Source organism: Podarcis vaucheri (genome assembly GCF_965113315.1).
Source record: "Podarcis vaucheri genome assembly, chromosome: 7".
NCBI lineage: Eukaryota > Metazoa > Chordata > Lepidosauria > Squamata > Lacertidae > Podarcis > Podarcis vaucheri.
This window is the reverse complement of record NC_138765.1, coordinates 61,113,025-61,135,910: the sequence shown is the minus strand read 5'-3', so window position 1 is coordinate 61,135,910 and position 22,886 is coordinate 61,113,025. Positions and strand designations below refer to the sequence as shown.

General features: G+C 45.7%; 1 long non-coding RNA gene across 1 annotated transcript; it reads right to left on the bottom strand.

Moving 5' to 3' along the window:
* Positions 1 to 346: 346 nt before the first annotated feature.
* LOC309537899 lies at positions 347 to 22,593 on the bottom strand. The gene is made up of 3 exons (XR_014222052.1): positions 22,471 to 22,593; positions 18,490 to 18,654; positions 347 to 675 (listed from the first exon to the last, which is right to left on the bottom strand). It is a non-coding gene; the product is annotated as an uncharacterized lncRNA (long non-coding RNA).
* Positions 22,594 to 22,886: the final 293 nt, after the last annotated feature.

The window sequence follows — 22,886 nt, the reverse complement described above, 5'->3', positions numbered from 1 at the left end:
TAAACTGGGCAAAAAAACGTAACAGCTGTAAAAAAAATGGCCAATTTTTCAGTGTGTCCATTGACGTTAATTTGGAGAGGGCATGAGAAACTCTTGCAAAGAATAATAGCCAGAGATCTTTTTTGGGGGGAGGGGGGGACTCTGCCTTCAACGGTCAGATTTCCATAATATGAACTGCTTGACAGTCCCTTTCCCTTTAAATTATTTTTTAACCATACAGGCAGTCATAGCTGATTCGAGACCCTTTTTCTCCCTTCCTTTCCCTTTTCCTTTCAATTACTTCCGTCCTTAATACGAACAATAAGAGGACTTCATCTCATGTCCTCTGTGGGACTCCGAGAACTTAGACGGTCTATAGACAGGTGCATAGATAAGGATTCAAAGTCTTTGTTCCACTGTCCAGACAGAACATGTTTAATCTTTTCTCTCACTCCTTTTTCTATGCCATTTAAACTTTAACCTAGTAGTAACTTTTACTGGTGTGAATTCGCAATTCAAAGGTTTAAAGATGAAAAAGTCCTTGCCTTGGAACATAGCTTGAAAACTTCATTCTTAGTCTCCGCTTCTTTTGAACTTCTTCTCACAGAGCTTTCTCTCTCTCTCTCTTTGTCTTTATTTTGCTGGGGCTCCGGCGTTTCTTTATGGCACAGGACTTTCCAGACCTAGCAGCAGGAGCTGTTCAAAGGGAGAGGAAGGGGGGTGGGGGGGAGAGAAACTAGAGTAAAAGTCCAAAGCGCCAACTCACCTTAATGGAAGATATTTAAATTGTTGATGGGGCGGCTGCATTCTTCTTGATTTGGAGGGTAGGTAAGAACTTTCCTTCCCTCTGTATCATTAAGCAGTTGAACTCCATCTTAAGAGACTCCAACATTTCAGACCTCAAAAGGAGGGCCCTCTCGTGTGGACAAATACCCTCTCTTCTTATAGCCAAGAGTAAGAAGCTGAATTCTGCCACAGTCCCATCTGCCCCATATGTTTAAAGAAGTATTATGCCACTTAAATGTTGTGGCTTCCCCCATAGAATCCTGGAAACTGTCGTCTGTTAAGGGCTCTGAGAGTTGTTAGGAGACCCCGTTCCCTTCCCAGAGCTGCAATTCCCAAATTTCCATAGAGAAGGGGATTGATTGCCAAACTGGGAACTGTAGCTCTGTGAAGAGAACACAGTGGTACCTCGGGTTAAGAACTTAATTCGTTCTGGAGGTCCGTTCTTAACCTGAAACTGTTCTTAACCTGAGGTACCACTTTAGCTAATGGGGCCTCCTGCTGCCACTGTGCGATTTCTGTTCTCATCCTGAAGCAAAGTTCTTAACCCGAGGTACTATTTCTGGGTTAGCGGAGTCTGTAACCTGAAGCATCTGTAACCCGAGGTACCACTGTAGAGGTGTTCTGATGAGAAGTCACTGTTTCCAGAATTCTTTGGCAGAAGCCAGGATAACACTGCTTTCAATGTATAGTGCAGGCGGGGCCCAAGTCAGACCGCTGGTACACCTAACTCAGTGTACTACAGAAGTGTTTTGGGTGAAAGGGGGAGTTGCACAGGAGGAGTGGGGGGCATGGGCAGGGGAGGGGAGGTGAAAATTGGTGCTATGTGGGGTTGTAGAGCAGGAAAGTGCTTTCAGAAATGGAGGTGGAAGTGTAAAAAGCAAGTTGCCTGGGGTAGGAAGGGGAAGCTCTAGTGAGTTAATGGGGGAGTGGAGGGAGGGGTTGGCGAGTGGAACAAGCAGGAGAACAAGGAGAACAAGCCCCACAGAAGAACTTAAGGAGAGCCTGCTGGATCAGGCCAATGGCCTATCTAGTCCAGCATCCTGTTCTCAGAGTGGACAACCAGGTTGGCTCTGGGAAGCCTTCAAGCAGGATCTGAGCACGGCAGTATTCTCTCCTCCTACAGTTTCCAGAAACTGGTATTTATTTATTTATTTTAATCCCGACCCGAATTCACTGCACAACCCCCCCCTCTTCCACCCCCTCCTCCCACCTCCAGAAACTGGTATTCAGATGCAGTGGAGGCAGAACACAACCATCATGGCTAGAAGCCATTGACGGTCTTATCTAACCTCCGTGAATTTGTCTAAGCTTCTTTCAAAGCCAACCAAGTTGGTGACCACCACTGTCTCTTGTGGCAGTGAGTTCCATAGTTTAACTATGCGCTGTGCCTGAATAAGTCCTCCCTTTCCTTTGTCAGCTTCATTGGATGTCCCAAGAGTTCTCGTGTTATGAGAGAGGGGGTGGGGACTTTTCTCTATCCACTTTCTCCACAGTGTACATACTAGCAATAATAATAATTAGATGTATTCCCAGCAATGCCCCAGAAAGAAAAATGGGGGCAATGATGTATCTAGGGCAGTTCCCAGAAAATCAGGGCTCTCCATAGTAAACAGAGTCTACTGAAGCCCATGAGATAGAAAAAAGAAAAGAGGTGGGGGGAGATAGCAGGTCCAACCGTAGGCAATCTACTTGCTTTATCCGTCTCACTTTGACATTATTGGCATCTGAAGCTCTGTTACACCATCATCACCTCAGCTGGGTCCAAGGATGGGCTGCTAGCTCAAATTATTGTTTAGGACATGGGGCTGGATTTTCAGGGCAGCTCAGTGGGACCCATGTGAGAACAATTATCAAAAGAGCTCAAATCCCATTTACACAGCATGCTGGGATCTTCTGAATGGGAGCTGCTGCCAGCCATCCGCTCAGTGCTTTGCAGAACCTGGTCTTTATCCAATTCACAAAGGAAGCTAGCAAAGCCGTTCAGAAGAGAGAGAGAGAGAGAGAGAAATCACCCAGATTTTGTGATTCTGGAGAGTTTGGAATTTGGACTATAGCGCAGCTAAGCAAAAGGGCAAGACCTCCATTTTGCAGAATGTGCCTAACCTGCTGGGCAGGAGCCCCCACTGCCTTCTCCTGCTCTTCTCTGCCTATCCCTCATCCAAAAAAATATTCTTGCTGGGTTTTTAGCTGCAGCTAGCTCTGAGCAAAAAGCATCAGTGGCGATTTCCATGTTACCCATAGGAACATAGCTGACTTCTACCAAATCAGAACCTATTGGTCCATCTGGTTCAGTGCTGTCTACACTGACTGGCAAAGGCACTGTAGAGTTTCAAACAGGGAAAGTTCCCAGTCTTACCCTTTGTAGACTTACAAAGCTGCCTTTTACTGAGCCAGGCCATTGCCCCATCTAGCTCAGTGTTGCTTGCGCTGACTGGCAGCAGCTCTCCAGGGTTTCAGGCAGGGGTCTCTCCCAGGCCTAACCTGGGGATGCTGGGGATTGAACCCAGGACCTTCTGCATATAAGGCAAGCATTCTGCCACTGAGCTACAGCCCTTGTCAGCAATAACTTGGCACTGGATATTGCAGCACTGGCTAGCCAAGTGCCTGACACGGCCGGATGCTGGCATTCATTATTGTCATTGACCATTCAAGGTAATTTTTTCCCTTTCCTCCAACCTTTAAGCAATTAACACATGTAAAGATCAGGTTTTGTCAGGTGGGAAATTCAGCACATACTGAAGTTGGCAACATGGCAAACCTGTTACCTGGTTAACGATGTAGGTTGATTTTTCAGTCTACAAAGTATTTATCAACTCCATGAAAGCTGGAAAAGCAAAATGGTCATGCACTTTGGTCATGCAACAACATTTCTGCTTTACAGGGATTTCTAATGCTAAAAAATGGTGCCACAATGCTCCGTTAGAAAACCTGCTTTGCAGACACTTCTTAACATCTTTTTTTATTTTTAAACTGTATGCACAGGGCCCTCCTAGAATTATTTTTCTCTACCTGGAGTTGCTTTTCACTCTGGCATCCAGCCATTAGGCTCTACCTAAACTGTTTCCGGTCAGGACACACTATTGCATATGTGACACTGGCCTCACTGATAATGTTTTTTTACAGAATTTCTACCTCAGAGGCATCTGGTTCTTCAGTCTCAGGGGAAGGTGCCCATGAGGATCTGGGCTGTGGCCCCCTAGGCCTTGTTGATCTGGCAGATCCCTCTGGGAGCTCCTGTCCAACCGCCGCAGGTCTCCCGATCTTCTGCAGTCAGATCTGACCCATCTCACCAAACGGTGTCCCTGAAGTCTGATTCCATATTCAGTTCACTGACAGGTTCAGGGGTCATGACACAAGTATACCCTACCTATTGTGACCTTTGGCTGCACCCACCCCTAGCTCCATTGCAGGCATCCCCAAACTCAGACCTCCAGATGTTTTGAGACTACAACTCCCATCATCCCTGACTACTGGTCCTGTTAGCTAGGGATGATGGGAGTTGTAGTCCCAAAACATCTGGAGGGCCGAGTTTGGGGATGCCTGCTCCACCGGCTGTCAGCCGCCCTGCACTCTGCCCTGTCCTTTGCCGCCACCACCTATCCCTGTTTTTCAGCAGTCACCGCTGAAGTTAATAAACCTCTGATTAAGTTTCTGCGGAGTTTTCGTGACATTTACCAATTTAACTTCTTGTCTGTGTAAGAGGCAGTTTCCATATACCACTTAGAACGCAATTATAAATAATACCGACAGTGACTTTTCTGAAGATACATCAATTTGCAGATAAATTCCAGGATTGGATATGAGTGCTTTGAGGACAGCAGTTCTTTGGAGAAGGGAAATGCAGCTCCTCAAGTCCAGGGTGAAGAATGGTTGCGGGGGAGAAGCAAACATTTGGGGTCTGGTCTAATCAGACGCATGTACCCAGTTTTCAAACTGAGAGCCACATTCCACTCTGGGCAACCTTTGGAGGGCTGTATTCTAGTGGTGGGCAGAGCTAGAGGCAAAAGTAGACAAAGGGTAGAATTCCAAGTCCTGTGCAAATCGACTCAGAAGTAAGCTCCACTGGGTTGATATTTAGTATACAGAGGATTTTAAAATTTATTTTTCATGCAACAAATTTTGTGTTTGTAGCACTACGTTAAAGTCACTTAACCGCATACTTGTTCCGCCAGCAAACTGTTTTGCCCCAGTGGGACATTGTCACATAATAGAATACATAAACAGGTTGCCAATAGATTTGTCATAAATAGATGCTGCAAACCATTGCGCCTCAAGTTTCTACTAGTGCAGTTGTGTTGAGTTTCTCTGTTGCACAAAGTTAAAACACACCCATCTGCTAGGAGCCCTTGAGCTCGCAAATGGAAAAGGTTGGATACAGACATCCAAAACTGTTCCAGAAAGCAAATGAAAGCGACTCCTTTCTGACTTTAGTGTGCTTCACATGCACTTCGCAGAAGCCGACCAGACAGCAGGAGAAAACCTTTCTCTTCCCCGGGGATATGGAAATGGCAGGGGTGGGTTTTTTTTCTTACAAAATAAAACATTTCCCCTTCTAATTGTTCTGAAACTACATAGCAACAGGGAGAGAAATCCTTTTAAAAACTGGGGTGAGGGTTTGGATTCAGATGAAATAAAGTAGGAAGGATGAAACTCTGATGGGATGGAAGAAGGTTTATTATTAATTTAGAGAATTTGTCCCCCACACTTCAGCCAAGTGAATGGGGCTGAATGGGGCAGCTTCAGGAGGCGTCAGAGGCCACCCTACCAAACACCATTTAATTCACTGAATATCTTCTCTATTTGAGCCAATGATCCTGATTATTTCTGGCACATGTTTTAGGAGTTTTCTGCCCCTCCACGCGGATCAATAACCCTCTCCCTTGTTCCCAAATATGGGTGATAGCCAGTGCTAGTCCTACTCATAGTAGATCCACCGGGACTTATTGACATGGCCAATTTAGGCTCATTAATTTCAATGGGCCTACTCTGAGTAGGACTTCAGAGTCTCCAAGCTTATGTTTTAGAAGGGGCTGGCAACTGAATTCTCAAGCAGCTCTCCACCACGGCATGCACAGGCATCATGCACCCACCAACATCATAAGGCAGGAGAAATGTTGAAGAAAACCATTCGCATTCCATGAATGTTCCCAAGCCAAGCCTGGGGGTGAAATCTGGGGGCTTAAAAAACAAACAAACCAGCTCACTTCAAATGAGAGGTTAGTTTTTAAAGCCCCAAAATCCTTCTCCAGCTTGGAGCAAAATCCAAGTCATAGAAGAATGCCTCATTTCCCACTCCTGCCCATCTCCACCATTCTGAAAATCTTCAAAATCTGATAGGGTTGATCAATAAGGGCAGCTTCTGGAGGCATGAAGAAATGAGGTTGGGGACTGCATATGTGTCACTCAGGCTGCAGGTTACCCACTTCCGCTTTGAATGCATCTTGAACAGAGGAAAATGTACCCTGAAAAGAGCAATGGAGTTGAAAACTTTTAAGAGAGCTCACAACATAAAATAATCAGAGATGAGAGGAGGGCGAAAGAATTAATTTCTGCAAGGGAGAAAAAATTACATTGCAAAAGATTAGACAAAGATAACCAAGAAAGGCTAACAGATCAAACACCAAGACAAATTTCATGAAAAGATATTCTGGGTAAAGAAAGGAAACATTGGGATGTACAGATGAGGTTGTAAGTGGCTTTTAAAGGGCCGTGTTTCAAGTTGAAGGGGAAGATTTCCACATCTTAGGTGGCCCCTTTTATGTCCTCCCTCCATTCTTGCGTGTCATCAAGAGAAATGTCGCCAAAGGTAATTCTTCTGTTACCTGAAAAGTTAATCCCGCACAGTGCCAACCTCTCTTTCTCAACTTTAGATTCCTTTCATGCAAACTTTAAAACAAAATGCAAACTCTTTTCAGAAAGGCCTGTACATCATCAGGTGGTAAGAAGGGAAAGGGGGAGGGCATAATTAAAACGTCTGATTTCTTGTACAAAAGGAGATTGTCTGGGCACATCAATTTATGTTGTTGGGCTATATAACAAAGATCTCTACCTGCCCCCCGGCATCTTTTTATGGCCCCCAGGACTCTTCCCAGGCCCCACCCCCAGACCACATCCCCCACTGGCCTGCTAAAGTGATTTTCACTGAGTTGGAATGTGTCCTTGAGTTGTGATAATATCTCCTGCTTACCCAGGGATGGAAGATGGACAGTGTCATCTGTCTGTCCACACCCCATTTTTCTGCTACACCAACCATTGGCATGTGCCCCCACAAAGGTCACCCACAAAGGATTGTTGCCCATGGGGTGGGGTGTTTAGCAAAAGTTGCTCAAACCCCAATGTATCAGACTTTGAAAATCTGCTGTCACTGGATCAAGTCTGAATACTGTTTCCTGTAGGATAGAGCAAGGAGCACTGGGGATGAGTTTCTGGAACCAAAGGGATAGTGGTCTGTACATGCATAGTATGTATGGAGGAAAGAGGTAAGCTAGGATATGTGTCAAGACAAGACTCCAGCTAGAACCCAACCTTTTCAATGTTTTCTATGCACACTTTTTTTGTATCATGGGAGCACAGGAAACTGAGTCCGGCCACTGGCCCATCTAGCTCATGATTGGAGTAACTCTCCAGGGTTTCAGACTCAGGAGTTTCTCCTAGCTCTACCCAGAGATGCCAGAGTTTGAATTTGGGACATTCCATGTGGGATTCCACTGCTGAGCCACCACCTTTCCTGGAAGTGGTACAGCCCAGGCAGATGCATCACACTGAGAAGGAACTTGAAAAATAGGTGCTACATTGCACAGGTCCATCCAGTATTTCTCCCCAGCCCCACAACAGTGATTGGGTGCAACAACCTTGCAACTGGCAGGAGATCATCAGGTCTGCAGAGCCACAAAGGTCCGATTTCCAGAGAACCAGAGTGGTGTAGTGGTTAAGAGCAGTGAACTCGTAATCTGGTGAACCGGGTTCGATTCCTTGCTCCTCCACATACAGCTGCTCCACCTTGAGCTAGTCACACTTCTTTGAAGTCTCTCAGCCTCACTCATCTCACAGAGTGTTTGTTGTGGGAGAGGAAGGGAAAGGAGAATGTTAGCCGCTTTGAGACTCCAGGTAGTGATAAAGTGGGATATCAAATCCAAACTCTTCTTCTACTACTACCATTACTTCTTCTTCCACATTTAGTGTTGTTAGGCCCTCTCTAACTGCCCTTCAAGACTATGCCGCACCTCAGTCACACCCCTGTCCCCAAGCCATGCCCCTCGGCAGCCCTACTTTGCACCTTCCTTGCTTTTGACTGGCTGGGATGTTCCCCTGAATTCTGATAAAATGCTTCTTGCTCAGAGGAGAAGCGTGAGTCTGTGTTGGAACCAACCTACTGTCTAAAGGTAGAATTTACATTTATTGCTCCTCCCACTTTTGCTTCTGGCCCCACCCACCAATGGCATGTCACTCTCGGGAGGTTGCCCTGAATTGATTCTTAGGCAGGAAGAGATTCCTCACCTCTGCATTAAGGTCAAATATCCTTGCCAGGAAGGAATGCAGGTGGCGCTGTGAGTTAAACCACAGAGCCTAGGACTTGCCGATCAGAAGATCAGAAGGTTCGAATCCCCACAATGGGGTGAGCTCCCGTTGCTTGGTCCCTGCTCATGCCAACCTAGCAGTTTGAAAGCACGTCAAAGTGCAAGTAGATAAATAGGTACCGCTCCGGCAGGAAGGTAAATCGTGTTTCCGTGCGCTGCTCTGGTTCGCCAGAAGCGGCTTAGTCATGCTGGCCACATGACCCGGAAGCTGTACGCCGGCTCCCTCAGCCAATAAAGCAAGATGAGTGTCGCAACCCCAGTCACGACTGGACCTAATGGTCAGGGGTCCCTTTACCTTTACCTATCCTTGCCAGGAAAGTGGTTTGCCAAGTACGGCTGATTATTCCCTCCATGGATTCAAAGCACAGGAGGAAAAGCCCAAAATATTCTCCCAAATTAAAAACCACTGTCATATTTAGCCTCGCAACAACCTGGATAGGTAGGTCATTATCATTCCCATTTTACTGACAGGAGATTGGGAAAATTTGCATAAACATGCATAGGCAAAGATGCAATTCTACTTCCAAGCCAAATTCTTTCTCCTGCCTTCGTTGTTCTGTTCTTCTCCTTTGGTATATTTTAACAACTGCCTGTATTAACTTAATTTCAGTGCTCCCCCCCCTTTAAAGATCCTTGGGTGCTTCTTTTAAAATTGCCTTCTTCTTTTTTGCTGCTGCTCTGCTTCTAGATATCTTAGCACCTTCGTAGATATTTATCTTTGACAGATTTTATTTTTTGCTTCCGTCAGGCATACACCACATATAAATGAACCAAGAAGAAGAAGAAGAATGTGGGGGTTGGGGTGGGGAGGAGAGCCCATTTTCAAAAGGGACTTAAAACCACAAGCAGCAACAGAAAATCTGAATGTTCAAGTTTCAAAGTGTCTCGCAGCCAGGAGCAAACACCTCGCCATTGACTGAGCCAGAGAGGACACAAAAAGCTGTACTGCAGAGGGAGAGGAAGGGGGCAGCTCATAATTGGGTCCAGCTGATTCCACAAGACAGTGTATGAACATCCAGACTTTCAGCATGATCGCCACGGGAAACGCCTGCCACAAAGCCAGATCTGTGGACTCAAGCGCCACAAAAGTCTATGGCTCTTTTCTGCTCCGTGACACACTGTGAGATTAAGATGAAGGGAGAGGGAGAGATGTTTCCTCTTAAAACAGTCCTTTAAACAAAATCCTGGATCCGGAACGATGGGCCGCCTTCTTGGGCACACATTGTCATTTTACGCAAGATCAAGTAATAAAAATAGGGGGCAGGATTGTTTCCTATTTCAGCCATATGCAGAATGGACAGAGAACAGTTTATAAAAACTGGAGGAGGTGTGTGAGTGTGAGTGGGGGGGGGGAGTTTGCCTAGTTCAGACTTTCTTTTGCACAACAATGGAATGTGTAGGAAGGTCGCTGCCAACACCCTTTGTGCATTTAGCCAAGGGTACAGCCTATGCAAGCACATGACTGAACGAGCATTTGGGGACCCAACTGCCAACCCAAGATGATGATGCATCGTAACCCATAGCAAGGGGGACGGGTCAGGCAGGCTTCGAAGCAATTTTCTTCACACCGTAGTAATGAAACATCAGTCGTAAATTATGATAGAAATAAGGCATTGATTTTCCTCTAGAGGCAGCTCCATTTCCGACTGGTCATCTGCAGGGCAAGGGAGAGCCTGCTGGTGCAACCTGGATATTCTTTTCGTCAATAATTGAATTATTGGCAACAATTGTCGATACTTTCACTCATTCAGGGACAAGCATTCCCTGGAACTGAGCATTTCACTCTATTGCTTTCAGTGGTGTTTTTTTAAAACAAGCTGTTTGATTTGTTATGCTTTGTGTCATAATTCATTGGGTTTTTAAAAATAATAATAATAATAATAATAATAATAATAATAATAATACAGTGGTACATTGGAAGCTGAACGGAATCCATTCCGGAAGTCCGTTTGACTTCCAAAACATTCGGGAACCAAGGTGTGGCTTCCCACTGGCTACAGGAAACTCCTGCAGCCAATTGGAAGCCGCGTCGGACATTCAGGTTCCAAAAGAACGTTTGCAAACTGAAACACTCACTTCCCATCCTCCCATCCATCTGGTCTAAGAAAACCCCCACTAGTGGATTTATCTCAGTCTTATCTGGTTTGAGCTTCAGTAAACATCAATATGAATAACAGTTCCAGAAGAAAGAAAAATAATAGGATGGGATGTAACAGAAATGTATCTGTGGATTAAAAAAACAAACAAACTACAGGAAGGGTTTTTTTTATTCTATTCCTCTCTCTTTTTTTGGGAGGGGACACATTTTTTAAAAAGATAACTCTTAACCTCAAACTCCAACCAGTGTACTTTTGAGGATAGAGGTCTTTTTTTATTTAAGTCTTCAAAAAAAATTTTTTAGTAAAGCTGTTGGAAATGGTTTTAAGAAAATGCCTTGACGAGATCAGTAGGGGATGCTCTATAGCTAACAAGAAAATGCTGGCAAGCTGGAGAGGTAGATCAGGTCAAAAATGCCAAATATGATGGAAAAACTGTATGATGTGACAAGAGAAGCCCTGGAGACAAGAGACAAAGGCAGCAAAGGAGAGAAAGGAGCAGCACTCAAGATACGGTGCTGGGAGAGAGAGAAAGGCAGGTTTTTTCCTAGTGGAGTGGGGTGATAAAACCTGAGGACCCAGAGTGAGCCAGCATCGAAGAACCAAAACTGTTTTGCCAATTGCACTTAATTATTCGATCACACAGAGTAACAGACCTGGAATCGAGGCAGAAAAGGGGGTGGCGGAAAGATGGGAATAGTCAGAACAGATCCGAGTGTAACTTGGATTCTTTATTTTATTTTATTTAAAGAAAGAAGAGTCATTGCAAAAGCTGTTTTTAAAGAAAGGTGATCACCATGTGCAGCTGAATTCATGTGAAGGATGAAAAGATGAGGGAAAGCAAGTCTTCTGAGCCTGCTGGTGCCAGCCAGACAATGAACCTGGGGGAAAACAGTGGCCGGGGTGGGGGGGTGGGGGTGGAGAGCAAGCAAGGGAGGGAGGAATACTAAACCCCAAAGAAAGGGGTAAAAGAAAAGAAAAACCCACCTAAGTATGTGCAGAATCAAAGCAGATATTCTAAAGAAAGGTCAGAAGCAGAGAAAATGTTCTTGTGTGTGTGAATAATCTGTGCAGCTGAAAAGGGGGAAAGCGGAAGGGGGGGAGAGAGAGAGGTGAATAATAAACCAGCGGCTTGAAAGTTATTACACCACGCAAAAGGGAAACTGTTCTGCCAAAAAGAAAAAAGTGCAAAGTGAAACAGATGTTCCTAACAACACTGACTGATGGTGAGGTGAGGAGTTAGCCCCAGCAGCAACTAGAACAAGGCCCATGAAAACATCGGGCCAAGGACTCCTGACCAAGACAATGCTAGCAGGTCGAATGGACTGAAAAGCGAGACAGAGAATGGCCCTTGTGCGTGTCAAAGTCTCATCTTCCAAACAAAACCGGGGGGGGGCTTTAAATTGTTCACAATTTACTCTAGGAAGTGGGAGGTATAAGCAGGTGAAAGGGCAGACTTCGAGGAGATCCATAGCCCTATGTGGGAGTTGGAGTTTCCCATGTTGATGAGCAGGGGAGCAAGGAGCGGGGCCACACTGGCTTTGCTCTCCTCCCTCTCGTGATGTCTGCATGCATAGCACCAACATCCACAGAAGGAGATGTATATTTAAGAATATAAGGAGGTCAGGGGAGCCTGAGGGATCAGGCGGGTGGCCCCAGTGGCGTAGCATGGGGGTGCGGGGGGGGCCGGCCACACCGGGCGCAACATCTGGGGGTTAGGGTTAGGGGGCGCAAATCCACGGGTTAGGGGGCGCAAATTACTTGCCTTGCCCCGGGTGCTGACAACCCACGCTACACCACTGGGTAGCCCCTTCCAATGCCATCTCAACTAGAAGCCACCACATCTAGTGGCAGCAAATCCCATTTTTCAAGCAGAAGAAAGAGTCATGAAAATAACTGCGTTCTTTTGTTTCAATCTGCCTCCGCCACAGAATTGAAGGTGGAAATGCAGGGTCGTGCTGCCTATTACAGGTCACCTGTGATTTAATTGCCCTGCTGAATCAGGGCCCATCTAGTCCAGCACTCTGTTCCCACAGCCCAAAGGCAGGACTGGAGAGAGCAACTGCCCTCTCCCCACCAGTGATCCTCAGACTCTGGCATTCAGAGGCATATATTGCCTCCAACAGTGCAGGTGGGATATAACCATCATGGCTAATAGCTTGTGCTTGTGGTTTGCTGTGCATTGTTATTAATAATAGTAAATTAGATTTCCAGCCCACCCTTCACTGTAAGGTCCTAGGGCAGGCTGAAACGATGTAAAAATACAATATTAAAACTGGCTAAAAACAATCTACAATGAGAAGATTAGGCTGAGTACTAAAGGTATATATCACAAGAGATGCACCCAGACTTTGGAACCCACCTTCTGACCTGGGAAGTTTCCCTTGCTGTCTCTTTCTAATGCCTTTTGCAAAAATGCTGGTTTTTAAAGAAGGGATTTTATTCATTGTTCAAAGCTGCAATCCTATACTCACTTTACTTGGAAGCATGCTTTGTTTGACTCCATGGGACATGGGTGGAAATGTGCAGGATTAGGAACGGAGGAAACTGTGTCAGACCATTAGTCCTTCTAGCTCAAAAATGCCGGGGAATAAAACCACTCCCCCCGCCCTAGAAATATAGAGATGGAAGGGACCTTCCATCAATGCCTTGCAATGCAGGAATATATAGCTGTTCCATACAGGGATCAAACCTGCAACCTTGGCATTATGAGCACCATGCTCTAACCAACTGAGCTGTCCAGGCACTGTTCAATTGCACTGCTAAAGCTGTTGAAAGCTATTTTCAGGGTGCAATTCATGGGAAGGTCATAGGATTCTATTGTCATTTAAATCTTTCCATTCAGTGCAACACCACAATGGAGATGACTGGCTACTGCTGCTTTCGTGCTTGCCATGCTTGTCTAGCAGCAATGCCGCCATTACAAAATGGAGCAGGGGGCTGGCAGGTCACTCAGAGAGGCTTGGTGGGTGAGTTTTGGGTGAGCTTGCAGTTCCCACCTCTGCTGTACATTTTCAATCTCTTTCTGAGGGTTTAAAAAGAAGTTTTGTAACAGATTTTAAGTTTAGTGCTTCATGTTAAGCACCAAACGCATCGCTACAGAATAATATCCAATTTGTTCTGCATAAAGCATGTCGAGCGCAGGATCAGGATGTTACAGAAAATTGTTGTTCTCCCTCTCCTTTTATCGATGAAGCTTTCCAATGCTGGAATCCTGAGCAGGTGTCTCAGTAACTGACTTGTTCCCAGCATAGCTGTGTACTGGGCGGCAAAGAAAATGCAGCTGGACTGTGATAGAGAAGGAACATTTAAAGTAATTGTGGTCCTCTTCAACCTAAACCATATGCTGGAGGGTAGACTGTGAGTTGAATAGGCCTAAAATCAAAAGTTATTTTCCTTTCATTGACCTTCTGTTCCCTTCCTGCACATGAATCAAGTTTAGATTTATAGGTGAAATGGTCCACTTGTTAAGAATGCCTAAAAATTAAATAAGTGCATTAGTTATTGTTATGTACTCCCGAGCCAGTGAATGCTTGTAGGGTAATAAATACCTTGCTCCTTTTAACCTTCTGCCGCATTGTATTTATAGAAGGCCAGCTTTTGGAACAAAGAAGAAGAAAACTTGAAACTCTGAGGAATGTATTTCAAAGGTTCTCCTGGGAGACTGACAGTGCAGTGAACAACGCTGCCTTATCCTGAAGCAGACCACTGGCTCACCGACCCCTAAACAAGAAGGGCCTGCTGGATCAGGCCAATGGCTCATCTAGTCCAGCATCCCATTCTCACAGACGCCTGTGGGAAACCCAAGAGCAGGATCCAAGCGCAAGAGCACTCTACCCTCATGCTGTTTCCAGCAACTGGTATTCAGAAGCATTGTACTTCCAACTGTGGAGGCAGAACGTAGCCATCACGGCTAGCAGCCATCGAGAGCCCTCTCCTCCTGATTCTTGTTAGCTGGGAAAACAAATGATTACAGAGTCCATATTGTTAGGGTCAGCTCACCCCTATTTTTTCTAGAGGCAAATCGCATACACATACAAATTCAAATTACCATTGCGTTTTCTGAAGCCATGGACACAATACGATTCAGTCCGAAGCCCAGAGACAGCCAGCGGCTCAAGATTCATTAACAATGTTTTGTTTGGTTCGGTTTTGCTACTCTAAAGAAGTACATCAAGCTTTTTTTCCCGCCCCTCCCCCCAGCAAAATGGACATAGATTTAGTTGTGAAACTCCCATTAAAACTAATGGGAATCACGCAGCTCAGTTCATGCACATTGTACCAAAAATATGCCCCCTAATGTGTTATCGTAAAATGACCTTTGCAATGTAAAATGCCCGTTGTTTTTCCCCTCTTCTCTCCCCTCACCCTTTTTTTAATAGAAAAAACTAAAACAAATGTTAACTGTTTAGCTGTCCAGGCTCCAAGATCTATTTGTATCACAGGGATCAAAGATGCTGTTTGTCCTGAATTATAAATTAACACAGAAGTACGCGAGCTAAAGGAGAAAAAGACATTTCCTTTTTCAAACCTTTATTAATGCAGTAATATTCTGATTGGGGGGGAGGTGTGTAGTTTCTGCGCTTCAAGAAGCAATGCTGTTGAAAGAAATCATGGGTCCAAGAGGCTATTTGACTGTGCCCATCCCAGTGGGCCAACTGTCATGGTGTCAAATGGGGTTGAGACGGAATGCCAGCATCTGTCAGAAGAGGATTCCAAGATGGGAATAGGAGGCAACCCAAGCAGTGACGCTGCCCTGAGACTGCTGGGCATCCCAAAATGGGAGGGGGATGCAGCTGAGCCAGTCTCTCCTCCTCCTCCCAAGAGGGAGGTTCCCACAGTAACTGATGAGACAGGCGGCCAGTTGGCAGAACCAGTTAGATTGAAGGTGCATGGAGTGCCAAAGCGTTGGACAGGTGACTTGGCCTCCCTTTAGAAATGGTCACTTGCAAGCACAGTCTTCAGTGGAAATGACTGGCCTCACCCTGCTCCTTTACAAGTGGAGGGGGGCATGTAAGGTTTGGGGAGAATATCTTTGCTTATGACATCTAGCCCTTGTGCCCTGTATCTTGAGCAGATGCAGACATCGTGTGATGAGTGAGGTCATCACTTGTCATTTGGCTAGGACCTCAGAGTCCTAGCAAGAAGCAAAAGTGGGTCCTGCAGTCCTGCAATCTGCATGTATCTTGTTTGGCAAAGGTCATGGGCTCGCAAGGAACAGGGCCTCGCTGATTTCAGAAAAGGCTTATTAAGCAGAGCCTTGGCAAACGAGATCCTGCCTGCCAAAGGGCAGTAGCAGGGTCTCATTTGATAGAGGCATCACAAGCAAAGACAAACCCAGTAAGGTGCTAACTGGGGAACCAAAGGACAGAACTGGCCCTCAATGGCTCCCTAAGTGGCCCCTGTGACTCTGCCCAGGCCACGCCTCTTACTGGCTCTGCTTTGCACCCTCCGTGATGGTTTTTGCTGGCTGGGATGTGTCATTGACCTCGGATAATGCCTCTTTTCTTGCCTGGATGGAGGAGAGAGGGGTATGTGTGTGTGCGTGTGTAGAAACCAGCCTAACTGCACAAGGGTAAAACTTCACACTAATTGCTCCTCTGGCCCTACTCATCACTGTCATGTGGCCCCTGGAACCTTACCCAAAATGGAATGTGGCCCTTGTACTCAAAAAGACATGTGAGAGCGTGCACACACTGCAGAAAGGTTACAGTAAGTAGAGCCATGCCACGTAACAGTCAGGTTCAGGGAACTGTAGCATAGCACATTCAGGTTCTGGCAAATTATATCAGTACCCCAGACAGCTCTCAGTGAACTTAGACTGCCTGGAATTTCCCCCTTGACTGGAAGTTAATAGGGGCCTGTTGTCTCAGCAAAGGCAGGCATCTATAAAGGCAGGCAAGGCTTGATCTGCATTAGACCCCACTCGGTATATTAGCAGCAGAGCATCTGCTTTTCATGCAGAAGGTCCGAGGCTCAGTCCCCAGCATCTCCAGGTAGGACTGGGAATATCTCCTGCCAAGAACGCTGGAGAGCCACTGCCAGTCAGTATAGACAATACAGGGGTAGATGGACCAATGGTCTGATTCGTACACCACATTAACTTTAAAAAAGGAAAAGTTAAAAAAGTAAACATGCTTTAACCTGGGTTATATGGCTTGCTATACAATATTTTGGGATGCGGGTGGCGCTGTGGGTAAAAGCCTCAGCGCCTAGGACTTGCCAATCGAAAGGTCGGAGGTTCGAATCCCCGCGGCGGGGTGCGCTCCCGTTGTTCGGTCCCAGCGTCTGCCAACCTAGCAGTTCGAAAGCACCCTCAGGTGCAAGTAGATAAATAGGTACCGCTTTATAGCGGGAAGGTAAACGGCGTTTCCGTGTGCTGCGCTGGCTCGCCAGAGCAGCGATGTCACGCTGGCCACGTGACCCGGAAGTGTCTCCGGACAGCGCTGGCTCCCGGCCTCTTAAGTGAGATGGGCGCACAACCCCAGAGTCTGTCAAGACTGGCCCGTACGGGCAGGGGTACCTTTACCTTTTATACAACATTTATTGTGATACTCCTTCTTTTATTATGTGTTGAATTTTACTGTTAGCTACCTTAGGCATTTTTTAATGGAAACGATAAGTATAACAGTATCAAATAAATAATACATGTGGAGTTCTTAATGTTACTGGAGATTTGCCCAAGCAGATGCCCCCGCAAAACCCCAAGTAACCCAGAGGAGCTAACATGTTTTAAAATAATATCAACAGTATTTTAGTCCATGCACACTTGCTGCCCCCAAATAAACCTTCCCTCTTTTCACTGTTGGTCTGTTGCAAAATCTGAGCGTGCTTCAAGGGTATGAAAAGAAGAGCTGCATTTAATGACTGAATCCTCCAACCTGCTTTGCTGTCTTTTCTGTTTTTCTGAAAAACCTGGTGGATTGAGAGCCCTTCAGAGGTCCTGCATGCAACATATACGTGCTGTCTTAAGGCAGGCAAGAGTTCATCTGTGCATGTGCAGCTGGAATAATTTTTGGAAAGAATGCAAATGGAAGGAGCAGGTTGGCTCCTTTTATCTTCCAGATTTTGTGGGAACTTCAAAAATGAGCAGAACATTTAGAATCAAGACAATGGAACTCAGATATTTAACTTTCCGTTTTAATTATTCCTTTGCCTTCCCTTCCATCCTTGATGGACTTGCAGGCTTCCCTCATCTCAACCCAAAGCATTTCGAAGCACATGCAAATCCACAGGACATTTCTTTTGTCCTTTCAAGTTCAGTTGCTCTCAGGTACCCATATGTCACCGGCAATCCCATATTTTCACAGCTAGACAGTTTCGGGTCACATCTCACCTACTGAAAAACGATGCCTTAAATCCCAAAGTCGAAGAAGGAAAGCCCTTCATTAAAGTCAATGCAAGATTTATGAATTCACAAGTTTGTTTGTTTATTTAAAAGAAAAGAGTTTGAACACAGTCCAGGCAAAGTGGAGCGGTTTGAGGAAAGAGCACATTCATTTCCATGGGAGAAATTTAAACATGGGGTTTCATGAACATGACAAGATTGCATTGAGAATATTACACTTCCTGTAAAGAGCAAAAGCAACAAGGGAGCCTGACAGTTTCCCATTGGCTCTAGAAACCCCTCTCCTATCATGTCATCAGGTAAGTGAGCACATTGGCTGTAGCCTAAGTCCTTCACTTTGGCTGAAATGTGTCCATTGTTTTAAATTGATAGGCAGTTCAGAGAAGGTAAATATTATCTCATGGGGCATGTTACTTTCAGGAGACAGTGACCAATGGGTACGCACATCAAAGCAAACTCTACCATTGAGCTATGGCTCTCCCCTGACAGTGCGTGTGCACTAGAAAGATGCATCTACTCCCTTCATTCAGAGATTAAAATATTAGAGAGTTGTCTGAGCTGGGCTACAGCCAGAGGTATAGTGGTCATGGGAGTTGAAGCCCTTTTACTATTTCCCCAGCGGGGTCCCTGTCTCTAGTGTCCTACAGCCACCCAAACAGCATGAAAGGGGAGCTTTTTAGCCACTGAGAATAAACCTTCTTACCTTTTGTGCTTATTGGAGCCAACCAGAGTCAAAGGAGGTGAATCAGCCAGCAAGGATTGGCTCCTAGGGTCACTCTGGAGAAGGCGTGGCAGGAATAACCCTGGGGATTTGTTCTGTGTGCTCTGAAGCAAGCATTTAGGAACAATGAAAACATAAGGTGATTCACTGTCAAGAAAATGGTTGAAAGTTTCACTACGTACAACAGAACTTCAAGGGAAGTGCAACTTAAGTCAATCCAAAAGAAGACATTGGAAGATTCCAAAATATTTTATGTATATGCACAGAAAATAGTGGATCTAGCTGAAAGGCAACACATGGAGATCTGTATTGGTCAAATTAACAACAGCAACAACAACAACAACAACAACAACAACTACTACTACTACTACTACTACTACTACTACTACTACTACTACTTATGGAACAGACCCTGAACTTCTTAATTTGCCACCACGCTAAGGCCAGAACTGAAGTGAGCCAGGAACCAGGAGGTTGAGACATACCAGTAGTATGGACTAAAGAGTAAGAAGTGGAGGACAAATCATGGGGGTGGGGCCCACAAGCCTGTCAGAACAGAAGAACAAGTCAGAACTTAATGATAAGCCAGGAGACAGGATCAAAGGATAACCAATGGATACAGGAACACACCACTCCTCAGGAAGCTGATGATGCTCAAGCAAGGTCCAGTTGGAACAGGAAGAATTGCTGTACTCCTTCCTGTCCAGGAATATCTGGATGGGCAGATATTGAGAAGCTGCCAACTGTACTTTGGTGGCTCCCCACATGGAGCAGCTATCCACAGTCCCCAGTAGCTCATGACACCAGCAGAGGGAGTTGAACTCCAAAGAATAGCAGCTCTGGGAGCCCTATTTTTTTTAAAGGACATCCCTTCAAACAATATAATTAGGGACAATAAATTCACCAGAAACATGCATCAGAATGTAAAGACTTTCCCTGATAAATAGGGAAAGCTGAAGCATATATTAACAGTTGGTGACTCTGCCAAAAAGAAGATAATTTTCTATAAACGCGAGGCACATTTCACAGGACTGAACCTTCCTTCTTTGATAAGAACAGCGCAATCTTGTGGGATGAGGCTCTACATGTGCACTGGAGCATTTATGGAGCTCTGGGCTCAAGGCTTTGCTTGGGGTGCAAACATCCAGGCAGAACCGCAATCCTTTAAAACGTGACTCAATGGGGTTCCATCTGTGGTCACAAAGCAGCAGCGACCACCAGGGAGCCCCTGGGGAAGATATTAAAAGGTCTTACACTAAGGTAGGGCACAACCTGGCCTCTGATCATATGCCCCGTTCTTCTTAAATGGACAATCCACAATGTAAGGTAAGCATTTCTGTTTCCATGACACCCAGCAAGAAAATAAACATTCCTCTCCCTGGAAAACGACACACATGATAGCAAAACGTTTTAGCAAGTCTAATGACAAAACGCAGAGCCGTCATAACAGATTACAGGCGACACAGCGAAAAGACTTATTTTGATAGCTTGGGATGAAAAAGAATATTGTCAACGTTTTGCATACAGAAGGAAGGAGGCTATTTTCAGGTCACTGTTCTTTGTTCTAAAAGTGACACAAATGGATTGTATGTTGCTGTTTTTTACAGGTATTTTTCAGAGGATTATATTTGTGTATCTGAACAGAGAGCAATACAAAAGAGGGTGGATAACAAACTCTCTAGGTATTTCTTACAAACCTCCCCAGCTGCACATCAGGTTAGATTTGAAAAAGCAAGAAGAAAAATATCTGGCCAGGAACACACAATGTTACAGTTTCACCTCTGAAAATAAAAGGCCTTGGCGATTTAGGAAAGGGAATATATATTTTTAATGGGGGTGGGGATATGATTTGAATGTATGTTTTATCTTTTAATGAGAGTGGTAATATTATGTGCAAATGCACCAATGAAATCCTATGCCAAGACAAAAAATGCTAAAATGCTACATTATGCAAATGAATACTAAATTATGCAATTTTATGTCATTGACCATTGTTTAGCTTTCATAAAAACAGCCAAGGTTAAGAGAGCTATATATTTTAAATTCATGTTTAAAACATTGCACTTAGACATTAAGAGCATTAAGGTGATGGTTTTATTCACAACATAACAGATTTCACAAGAGGGAGCGTGACGTTTTGCACTGAAACAGGGAGTATTTATGCGTTTGAGAAATTCAAATTCTGCACTTGGAACAAACAGCGCAAATCTATATATGCAAAACAAATGTGCATATTCTCATTCTACAGACTGAATTTTGAATTAAGTAGATAGAAGGAATTAGGTGTGTTTAGCCTGGGGAAGACTGAGAGGCAATGATAGCCATCTTCAAATATATGAAGGGCTGTCACATGGAAAATGGAGCAAGCATGTCCCCTGCTATTCCAGAGGGTAGGATCAGAACCAATGGATCCAAATTGCAAGAAAGGAGATCCCAACCAAACTTTCTGATGGTAAGAGCCATTTGGCAGTGGAATGGACGACCATACAGAAGGTGATGGACTCTCCAGCAGGGGTGAATGGAGAGATAGAACCAGCTCTGCATCCTCAGCCATCCTGCTCACACCTGCCAGGATGAAAGGAGGATGGCTCATTTCATTAGACTTAGTAGTCACTTGTCACCTGAAGGACCCCAAGCGACTTAAAGCAAAAAATTAAAAAAGATATGCAATACATATTACCATGGATGGTGGTGCTTTGTTGTTGTTTAGTCGTTTAGTCGTGTCCGACTCTGCGTGACCCCATGGACCAGAGCACGCCAGGCACTTCTGTCCTCCACTGCCTCCCGCATGGTGCTTACATCCCATGTTCTGCTGGGCTCCGCAGAGGGCCTTCTCGGTGGTGGCACCCACCCTGTGGAACACCCTCCCATCAGATGTCAAGGAAATAAACAACTATCTGACTTTTAGAAGACATCTGAAGGCAGCCCAGTAGGGTGCCATTGCAGCTGTCTCCCCACCCCCACATGCCCCGCCCCCAGGACTCGCACCAGCCCCGCCCCCACCTGCTCTCCACCTCCCTGTGCCAGAGCATGAAGCTCCGCCACTGTACGGGATCAGACCACTGGTCCATCAATCCCAGGGTCTCCAGGGTCCCAGACACAGCCGATCTTTCCCATCCCCTGAGACCAGATCATTTTAGCTGGAGAAACCATGGATTGAATCCAGGACCTCCTGAGTGCAAAGCACATGTTCTGCCAATGAACTATGACCCCTTCCCTCTCCAGTGTCAGGGGTGTAGCTAGCTGCTCCGGCACCCGGAGCGGCAGGGGTGGGGCGAGTTGTGCACGGGAGCACTGCACGGGGGTGCCACAGCGATCCGCACCCTGGGGGGCAGCGCAGCCCATGGAGTCCGCCTGACAGACACAAGCCCCATTTTGGGCAGCGCAGGGCCCTGAGCCACCACGTCACTCCCAGGAGAGACGCGTGGCTTGGACGTGCTGCAGGCCAGGCCCTGTGGTAAGTGCCGAGCCCCGCGGTGTGCCATTTTGTCACCCCCCTCAAGGATCACACCCAGGACGGACTGCACCAACTGCACACACCCTTCCTATACCCCTGTCTAGTGTCTCTCACAACAATTATTATAATATATATTTATACCCTGCCTTTCTCCCAAGTTGGTATTCAGGGCGGCTTCCAACATTTAAAACTATCATTTTAAAATGCAAAGTGATAAAACCAATTTAGTTCAAGTACTCAAAACACATTTAGAACCAGCAATTAAAATACATACAGTATGTCCTGACAGCAACCCAGAGACCAGCATCATCTGCACCTTAATTTTCAAGGACCCATCCAAACAGGAAGGTCTTATACAGTGCCAAAAGGATATCAGAGAGGGAGCCAGTCTAACCTCTCTTGAGAGAGAATTCCACTATCTGGGAACGGTCACAGAAAAGGCTCTCTCTCTCCTGTCACCATCAAACATGCCTCTAATATTAATAGAACTGAGAGATGATGCTCACCTGAGGATCATAGCACCAGGGCAGGCTTGTATTTTTCAGGTAGCCTAGGCCCAGGGCTCTCTGTGTTCCTTTAACTGGAAGAGCTGAACCTGGCATCTTACATAGGCAGAACATATGTTGTACTACCTCTGAGCTGTGGCCCACCATCGGCCAATGATGCCATCATCCAGTGACCACCTCACAGTGATTCCTACAAGGCCCAGTCCCTACCTGACCTATTTTGACCTTGCCTGGGAAAGTTGGTTCTTGGCTGAGCTCCAGCTACAGAGGCTGCTTCTGTTGCTCAGGATACCTAGAGGCTACCAGGGTAAGGCTATCAGATAGGGGTTGTTGCCAGGGTTGATATTATCTGGATTATGGTTCTTGAACTGCTATTGTTAGACCTTATTGCTATCGGTGGATTGTCTAGCGCATAT